The sequence below is a fragment of the Ostrinia nubilalis genome, chromosome 16 (genome assembly GCF_963855985.1).
Source record: "Ostrinia nubilalis chromosome 16, ilOstNubi1.1, whole genome shotgun sequence".
Taxonomy (NCBI): Eukaryota; Metazoa; Arthropoda; class Insecta; order Lepidoptera; family Crambidae; genus Ostrinia; species Ostrinia nubilalis.
Window position 1 is genome coordinate 631394 of NC_087103.1, and position 10317 is coordinate 641710.

Sequence of the window (10317 nt, forward strand, 5' to 3'; positions counted from 1 at the left end):
CTTATTTGTTTTTTTAATATAATTACTAATTTTTACATACTTTTTAAATTTATTTTTACTGCATCTGACAATCTTACCACATACAGGAGTATTGTTTAAAGTATTATCACAAGTTAGGTCTATGGTAATTAATTGTTTGTCAGATGCAGTTTGGGTCAGGCTGGGCGCACTACCGACTAACTCGTCAAACATGATTTGGGTTTTGGTGGCTGTGCAGGCTTCTCTTTCAGCTTCCATTAATTCGATATGGCTGTGAGCATCATAAAGGTCTTGTTTCATGATGGTCATACGTCTGAGGTTGTGTACGTACTCTTCATTGCACTCACCAAACCCGTCAATGATTAATTGTAGCCTATTCCGTTCCTCTACAATTGTCTCATAGTTGGTGTGCAGCTCAGCCATCTCTTTCTTTAAATGCTTGTTTTTATCCCACACATCCATCAGCTCCCTCTCATTGTCCTCTCTTTCCCTATTTAATTGCTCAATCAAGTCTTTGGCTGCCTTCAAATCTCTCAAAGCCAGTTGGAGTTGGGACTCCTCCCGGCGAGCAAAGGCTTTACGTGTAAGCATTGTTTCTTTTGGTAAATAATAAAGTATTAAAATGTAAATGCCAAAGGATCAATTGATCAATAATTGGAGGTTGACAAAAATGTAGGTAAATATAACCTCTTACGCGGGTGACAGTATAAGGTCACAATAATAGTATTTCGTTTCTAAAATATGCACTACTGTTGTAAATATAAAACAAATAGGTACCTGTTTCGAAAGATAGAACAATGTTAACAAAATCCAACGTAATATTTTCGTAATTGCACTGTCAAATCGGTCCTAAGTATTTGCACAATTTGCACCATAAACACAATGCAATACACAGATTTAAACGTTATTTCACTTATAATTACATAAAACAGTAACAGTGATGAGTTTAGAGACCTTTTATGATATTAAATTAAATAAAAATCAGTAAATAAATTGGGACAAGTTCAAATCAGCTGTTAGCGGTAGTGTTGCCACAGAAAAAAAAAAAAAAAAAAAAAAAAAAAAATCTTCTATTTGTAGAAAGTGGAATAATTATATTAATTATTTAACGTCGTCGTCTTTTCTTTTAATATTAATCGACATTTTTTTACGATATTAAACACAAATAAACTCAACGAACATGTAAAGTGGACAACGAATCAGAAATTCAGAAATTATTTTAATAACTAAGCGAACCTCACGATAATATAATAAACGAAATCAACGAAATGCAAATAATTACACAACATTAAATTTAATGGACGGGGGGGTCTAGAAAGGAAAAAAAATCTGGACACCACGGTGCAGAAAATCGACGCTCAAAGTGCTAGCGCCATCTAGCGGTGAGCGGTACAGGCGAACACCACGGTGCCGGTGTGGCGCTAGTAGTATTGGTTATGAATGTGGTGTTACTCCAGATCTTCGATTTTCCTAGTTTTTATAGTTTTCCCTTTATGTAGACATTAAAACCTAACTCTGTACCAAATTTCAGCTCTCTGAGTTTATGGGAAGTACTAGTTCTATTTTGATGATCATCAGTGAGTGAGTGAGTGAGTGTCATAAATGCGAAACTTTGCTTTCGCTTAACTTCGGAACTAAATGACCTACAGACTTGAAATTTTGGATTTTAAGTATGTGATTATAGCTTATTAGATGACGAAAGTTTCTGCGTTCTGGTCTTATCCAGAGGTTCTCAAATAGAGGCCTGAAAATGCGGCGAAATGGTTCCAGTAAAGGATGGTACGGCAGTGTTTGCTTCGCACTCGACTTGGCGGGGGCACTGCCGTGCCCCCAGATGCAATAATGTAATGTATTAACGATCGAACGGATTCCTCTTCATGCAGGTTTTTACAAACTTAAAGAAAGGATTTCAACAAAAAAATGTAACATTTAAATTAGTTCCAATAAATATATTTTAGGGGCAGTGGGCGGGGCACGGGGCGCGGGAAGAGCCTGGATGCGGGCAGCGCAGGACCGTGCATTGTGGAAAACCTTGGAGGAGGCCTTTGTCCAGCAGTGGACGTCATTTGGCTGAAACGAACGAACGAAATATATTTTTAATTTTAATTCGACTTTGATGCCTTTACTTGTTCGTTTTATAAATGTAAAAAAAACTAAAGTTATCAATCTAAAACTAGCAACCAACTTCTGCAATTACCCTTAACTTTAAATCACGCAGTAAACTTCGACTGTTAATGAAATTAGAAAACTAAAACTGGCCGCACTAGTCGCGTCATGTCAAACGTCACTCGTCGAACCCAAAATTGAAGTTATCCAAACTTCCAACCAAAATTCCCTCTTGGATCTCACGCCACTCGCCCCGAATAATGGCGTCGGAGTGAATTTCCTGAAAAACCTCAGCACGAAGGCGTCGGGTGGGAAAACACTGTAGTTGCTTTAATTACTTTGTGCTAGCAGCTGATGAATTGCAATACTCTGTTGATAGCTTTTTTTACAGACTAATGGTGTGCAATGATACGTAGGTACGTTGATATTTAAAAGTACTTAAGTTTTCTTTGACTTTTTCTATTCACTATCTGAGAGACTTTTGATTTATACCCGAAGATTTAGGACTTAAAGATTTAGTACCTTTTAACGGTAGCTTCATAATTTTGTTCAAAACTAATGTCTTAAGTTTTCAACGAATTTAAAAAATGTTTAGTAGGTACATTAGATTCTTTTTCATGGTATATTATTATGTATTTACTAAGTTCAAAGACTATGAACGTATTTTATATCTTAGTACTTGAGTAGGTACATAGGTAAATACATGTAAAACACTAACGGCCAATTAACACACAGCCTCAATCGATATTTCAAGTATCACATATATTTTTAAACGGGTGTTTCTTAACAACGAAAGTTAAAATTAGCTATTCAAAACAAGCTAGCCTTCTAGCGCAGCACACCGTCCTGCTATACCCGTAGCAGGAGGCAATAGCCGGGCGTTTGCGGGCGCGCCTAATTAGGCGCCGCGTTGATTGAATCAAACTGCACGCCCAGGTGCCGGCGTGCTGCTACAGGGTGCATGCTCTCGCTTCGTATTCACACAACGTTGAAAGAATAAGCTAAAATTAAAGTCGAATCCATACAGCAGGATTTTCACTTAAAATATAGCTTATACAACATGATACCTAAGTTGGCTCAGAAGAATACTAAATTAAGTACGTAGTTACAATTTACTTAGCGCTAATTACTAATTTTAAGCAAATTCAGCATCATTGTCATAGCTGAAGTAAGAAAAATTTGACGTCTCTTGGTTTTAGCAAAAAAACAAACGGCCCTATAAGATTTTTGATATTTGACAAAATAAATAGAAAATTCAGGTTCAAGAATTCTTACGATAAGAAAATTATCAATAAAAAGCATAATTATAATCATAAAGAAAAATATGAGAATCAACCTGTATAATATTGTCTGCAATTAGGAGTCAGAGAGCAACAAATGAGATCCGCTGTAACTCGCAAAATATTGTGGCTGTGGCTGTCGTCTTCGCGATGTACGATTTAACTTAATTACAAAATTAATTATGCTATGCAAATATGCTCTCATTTTCCGAGACAATATGGAGATGTTTGGAGTCTATCCTCTTTGCTAACTTTTATTGTATCATTTATGAAAACTGACTGAATTTCTTACAAATTATTTGGAAAATACGCACAATCTTATCGCCTCAAATGTATGCTTAGAGATAACGCATTAGCGAGGTGATGGTCATGTATTTTCAATCTGAAACTATGCAATATTTAAATAAAGTAGTTCTTGGATAATAAATCAGGCGTATAAGAAATCACGTTATTTTAGTAGTACATTCTAAAATAGAATCGTATGACCACAGCCCGCCCCGGATATTGAACGCCGGAACGAGCGCATAACAGTTATGTACCAGTGGCCGTTATGGATCAAATGATCGTTACTGTGTAGAGTACTTGTTACTTAGACTACTCATATTGATTTCTCATGGTCTTCAACAGCATAGTGGCTTAAATGTTCGTGTACAATTTTTTGCATAAAGTTTCATTTATTTAGAGACATTTGCCTTCATACTACAATCCAATTTAAATGAATGAACTTAATAACTAACTAAGATAAATATTATTCCTCAAATCTAATGAGTTAACAGCATAACTGAATACCTGTAGAAACGTAAATGTAGTGTGCCCCGGCATGCGAGATCCCGCGCAGTTTACAACCCTTGGAAGTTCGTTAAGCCTGGATTATTGAGCTCCTCAACTCCGAAGCTTTTAAACTCGATGCATATTTAATCGCAAAACACGTGTCGCTATCGACAACTTCGGCATTAGCCGCTTCAATTATGTCGAGCGTGTCGCCTCCCTTGTATTTTGGCCCTTCCGTGTTAATACACCTGTATTAAACTTAAGAAGACAAAACATTAATTAGCATTGTGTCACGTTTTAATTAATTAGGGGATAAATAAAACTGACAAAATATGAGGAAAACAAACTAAGAATTTATTTAAGCTATCTCAGGGTAGGGTCTGGTCTTAGATCCGCAGCCGTGACACTTTACACACTCCTTACTCCCCTCGGGCTTCCAGTCCCAGTTAAGGTTGTGCTTCCGAGTGCGCCTCCAGGTCTTCGCCATCCAAGAACCCGCAGGGTGATCCTGTCAAATTGTACATACACTAGTTAGTTACTAGTTGCACGAGTAAATCCAGGGGCTGCCACTAGCGCGTTGATTGATTGATGATCATGAATCATGAGATGAGGGAGCAAGCGAAGCCGGGTAACACTACTGCGACTACGGGAGTATAATTCTATTCATTACGTTAATCTGAGTGAAACGGCATTTACAATAATGATTTTGTATAGCAGAAGCGGGGTACAATTTAGCTAGTGGCAATACTACCCTTTTTTTTTCTATAATGGACAATATTACAAATAACAACTAGGTAAATTTTCACTATTCTAAGCACATCGATATCTTTGCCTAAATAACAAAATGTACGAAGGTAACATACGCATTAATGCATAATTCTATTACTCCTAATAAATAATTATTCATTTTTATCATTACATAAACTTTGTATGAGATTAACATGCATTATTAAAACAAGTTAACTCCAAGACACGTATTAACTAGATTATGTTAAATTAATTTATTGTTACCTTCGTACGCAGACTATCATTAATGTTCTTAAATCTAAATAGTACATAAGCTAGAAAAATGCACAACTTACCCAATACGGGAAAATATTTGTTTCACTTCACTTATTATTTATTTTGAAGTGCAAGTATTTTACAAATACAAAATAATGATTTCTATCAGTATCAATCAAGTAAGTAAACTGACACGAAAATATTGTGCGGCGCGCAGAGCGTACGCACATTAGGCCGTATCAAAAGGTTGAGAGCTAATGGTCGCCGTTCGCGTTCTATTGAATCTTCGGCTCGCGCCTAGACATGGCCGCCCGGCGCTCGCGCTTGGACCGGTTACCCGCGCGCAGAAAATATTAATCACTACATAGAAACCGAACTGCGTTGTCAGTTTGTTTATTTAGTTAGTGTTAAGTTTTTATTCATTTTTATTTATATTTATAGTTTTAAGTTTTTATTTATAAAGCATTTGTATTTAATAATAGTAGGTTAAGATTCATTATAATAATTGTGTAGTATAATATGTAAATAATAAATAAGTTAAGTTTATGTGGATTGTATACGTTACAGTACCCCCTTTCGAAAGAAAGGATTTTGCCTTATGCAAAATCCGCAATAATAAGAAAACTAATCCGTTTATGATTCGCTTTTAATGTGATTTATAAATGTTTGATTTTAAGTCTTTGATATGCCAAGCTCCTAAGTTACGACCAACCATATCCTCCAAAACGTAAACGAGTGGTGAACGTTTTTGAATAATTTTACATTTAACATATTTAGGAGTGAGCTTTTTAGCATAATAAGCATCTTTGTCACTTTGGAAGTAAGTACGCTTCCAAACTATGTCACCGACATGATATTCTGCTTCCTTACGCCTTAAGTTATAACGCTGAGAATTCTTTTCGTGAGCGTTCCATAGTGCTTTTTGTACCTTGTTAAAAATATTAGAGAGATATCCTAAGTTTTCAGCATAAATTTCTCGAGGAGCGAAAATTAACTCATTTGGGATGTCATTCTCAATGTAATGAGACCCGCAAGTTACTAATTCCCTCCCGTGAACGAGAAAAGCTGGAGTATAACCTGTTGTTTCGTTTATTGAAGTGTTGATTGCGAACTGAATTTTTGGCAGATTCAGATCCCAAGAACGCTTCTGCTATACAAAATCATTATTGTAAATGCCGTTTCACTCAGATTAACGTAATGAATAGAATTATACTCCCGTAGTCGCAGTAGTGTTACCCGGCTTCGCTTGCTCCCTCATCTCATGATTCATGATCATCAATCAATCAACGCGCTAGTGGCAGCCCCTGGATTTACTCGTGCAACTAGTAACTAACTAGTGTATGTACAATTTGACAGGATCACCCTGCGGGTTCTTGGATGGCGAAGACCTGGAGGCGCACTCGGAAGCACAACCTTAACTGGGACTGGAAGCCCGAGGGGAGTAAGGAGTGTGTAAAGTGTCACGGCTGCGGATCTAAGACCAGACCCTACCCTGAGATAGCTTAAATAAATTCTTAGTTTGTTTTCCTCATATTTTGTCAGTTTTATTTATCCCCTAATTAATTAAAACGTGACAAATGGCGCCCACCTCAAAATCTAGATGGTCTTAGTTCTTCACCGTGTTACTTTTATCATTCTTGATTTTTTTATTCTCTCGTTTCTCTGGTGTTGGTAATGTGCATGTTTTTGGCGTAGCTCTTATTTGAGACCATTTTAGCCAGTATTTAAGACTTTATTTCGTTCTCGAACAAGAGCTGATTATTGTGACAGAACGGACTCAAGCTTTTGGCCTATTGTTTGGTTCCTTGATTGTAATTTTAATTTTATTTACTTTGTGCACAACTTCCTCGATACTTTTACTAAAAATGTCCTATCCAGTGAAATTTTTACATTTACAAAAATCAGAACTTCAATATGAAGTGACAATCAGAGGTGAAGAACCTGCAAGTAAAGTTCTTGACCTAAGACGGCAGGTCTGTAAGCTGACACAAATTTATGCATCCGAAGACATTGCCGACTCGTGTCTTGATACGTTAGATGATATCAAAGGCGTTAATGAAACTTTAGGCAAAATTAAGCAAAATTTGGAACTACTCCGCTCTGCAGCTGACCCAGCCCTTGCTGACCGAACTCTTTCACTCCTTAATCATTTATATCACCGGTTGCGTAGGGTCGAACAACCTACATCTTCTGAAAACTTGAGGTCTCTAGAAGCGGCTATGAAATGCTTCGATAACTATTACGCACAATTTAAAGACATTTCATCTGTTGGTAATTCCAAAGAAAAAACCGATGATATAGACCACCCAAAAATTTCACCTGAGGTCGGCAATCTTAGCATCAATGTTACATGCGATCGCGGAATATCTAATGATATTTCGAAAATTAAATATGACGGCAAATCTTGCGTTAGATCTTTCATTGATAGAATAGAAGAGCTTCGCATCTCTAAATGTCTTTCTAATGACAAAATGATGTCCTGTGCTATTGATTTATTCACCGGCGATGCTATCCACTGGTATCGTGGCATCAGGGACTCGATAAAAACTTGGGAGGAATTGCTTGTGCTATTAAAAGAAGATTTTGATGTTGCAGATTACGATTATCGAATGATAACAGAGATACGTAATCGTACACAGGGCGAATCGGAGAATATCGTTGTTTACCTGTCTATTATGAAAGGAATGTTTTCAAGATTGTCAACTTCCTTGACAGAAACCGAAAAATTGGACATTATTCTCCACAATATTCGCCCATGCTATTCAATGGCCTTAGCAAATTGCACTGATATTAACTCAATTAGTGATCTACGGGATTTATGTCGTAACTTTGAAAAATTTAAAATTCGCGCCGATAATTTTAAAGAACCACCGGCCGTAAACTCTAGAACTTTAGCTCCTGAATATGCTTACCAATCACCAAATAAAAATATTAACAAAAACTCAAATTTCACTAACAATTATAAACAATCGAATAGAACTTACACTAGTAATTACTCAAATTCTAAAACTTTTTTTAACCCAAATCCAAAATCTTATTCAATAGCTGAACCTAATACAACATCAAATGATGAAGTATGTATCTTAGGTAAGCCTAAACCTTATTGTCATCGCTGCCGAGTCGACACCCATGATATGAAGGACTGCAAGGCTGAACGTGCCATTTTCTGTTTCAAGTGTGGAAAGAAGGACGTTCGAACACCAGAATGCCCCACTTGCAACCCCAATATTGCAGAAACTGGTTCAAAAAACTAAAAAGAAATTGGATCAGTAAAGAAGCAACTCTTACCACTAGCTTGGAGTGGCAAAATTGGCTTATCTTTATACGCAGCTTCTTTTCTACATACAAAACTGCTCCAATTTTTAATAATAATAAGCCAAGTAAAGACCCTAGACCATACATAAAAGTAAATATTAACAATATCAAGGACCTCGATATTTACGGTCTCCTTGACTCAGGTTCTGTTATAAGCATCCTTGGAAATGACTCTCACAAGAAGCTAGTAAATTATAATTTTACTTTACATACTGACAATATTTTATCAGTCACCGCAGCTGGTGGCCAAGTACTAACTTCCCGTGGCTACATTCTTTTGCCAATCATATTCGATGGACAATATAATATAATTAAGCCCCACGTTGGGCGCCATTTGTCACGTTTTAATTAATTAGGGGATAAATAAAACTGACAAAATATGAGGAAAACAAACTAAGAATTTATTTAAGCTATCTCAGGGTAGGGTCTGGTCTTAGATCCGCAGCCGTGACACTTTACACACTCCTTACTCCCCTCGGGCTTCCAGTCCCAGTTAAGGTTGTGCTTCCGAGTGCGCCTCCAGGTCTTCGCCATCCAAGAACCCGCAGGGTGATCCTGTCAAATTGTACATACACTAGTTAGTTACTAGTTGCACGAGTAAATCCAGGGGCTGCCACTAGCGCGTTGATTGATTGATGATCATGAATCATGAGATGAGGGAGCAAGCGAAGCCGGGTAACACTACTGCGACTACGGGAGTATAATTCTATTCATTACGTTAATCTGAGTGAAACGGCATTTACAATAATGATTTTGTATAGCAGAAGCGGGGTACAATTTAGCTAGTGGCAATACTACCCTTTTTTTTTCTATAATGGACAATATTACAAATAACAACTAGGTAAATTTTCACTATTCTAAGCACATCGATATCTTTGCCTAAATAACAAAATGTACGAAGGTAACATACGCATTAATGCATAATTCTATTACTCCTAATAAATAATTATTCATTTTTATCATTACATAAACTTTGTATGAGATTAACATGCATTATTAAAACAAGTTAACTCCAAGACACGTATTAACTAGATTATGTTAAATTAATTTATTGTTACCTTCGTACGCAGACTATCATTAATGTTCTTAAATCTAAATAGTACATAAGCTAGAAAAATGCACAACTTACCCAATACGGGAAAATATTTGTTTCACTTCACTTATTATTTATTTTGAAGTGCAAGTATTTTACAAATACAAAATAATGATTTCTATCAGTATCAATCAAGTAAGTAAACTGACACGAAAATATTGTGCGGCGCGCAGAGCGTACGCACATTAGGCCGTATCAAAAGGTTGAGAGCTAATGGTCGCCGTTCGCGTTCTATTGAATCTTCGGCTCGCGCCTAGACATGGCCGCCCGGCGCTCGCGCTTGGACCGGTTACCCGCGCGCAGAAAATATTAATCACTACATAGAAACCGAACTGCGTTGTCAGTTTGTTTATTTAGTTAGTGTTAAGTTTTTATTCATTTTTATTTATATTTATAGTTTTAAGTTTTTATTTATAAAGCATTTGTATTTAATAATAGTAGGTTAAGATTCATTATAATAATTGTGTAGTATAATATGTAAATAATAAATAAGTTAAGTTTATGTGGATTGTATACGTTACAATTGCCCCAAAGTAAGAAACATCCTTATGCAACATGGTATTAAAGACAGCTGTTTTTTTTTCAGGGGGCTGAACTAGAACAAGGCAATACCATTTGCTACTTCTTCGTAGTCCAGACACCGCCTACTTCTGGTTCCCGTACATTGACTGGGTCAAATCCTCTGACAAGGTGTGTCCATGCCGTCAGTGGTAGCGACGTTCAAAGTCAAGACCGGACCTAAGTGCTGAAGAACTGGATTCACTTCCAGCC

The 10317-nt window shown here is 36.7% G+C and overlaps 2 long non-coding RNA genes across 2 annotated transcripts; both read right to left on the reverse strand.

Annotated features, from left to right (window-relative positions):
• Positions 1-4467: 4467 nt before the first annotated feature.
• On the reverse strand, positions 4468-6275 carry LOC135079071 (uncharacterized). Its single transcript, XR_010258720.1, has 2 exons — positions 5219-6275; positions 4468-4644 (listed from the first exon to the last, which is right to left on the reverse strand). It is a non-coding gene; the product is annotated as an uncharacterized LOC135079071 (long non-coding RNA).
• Positions 6276-8831: 2556 nt separating this feature from the next.
• LOC135079072 (uncharacterized) lies at positions 8832-10005 on the reverse strand. Its single transcript, XR_010258721.1, has 2 exons — positions 9583-10005; positions 8832-9008 (listed from the first exon to the last, which is right to left on the reverse strand). It is a non-coding gene; the product is annotated as an uncharacterized LOC135079072 (long non-coding RNA).
• Positions 10006-10317: the final 312 nt, after the last annotated feature.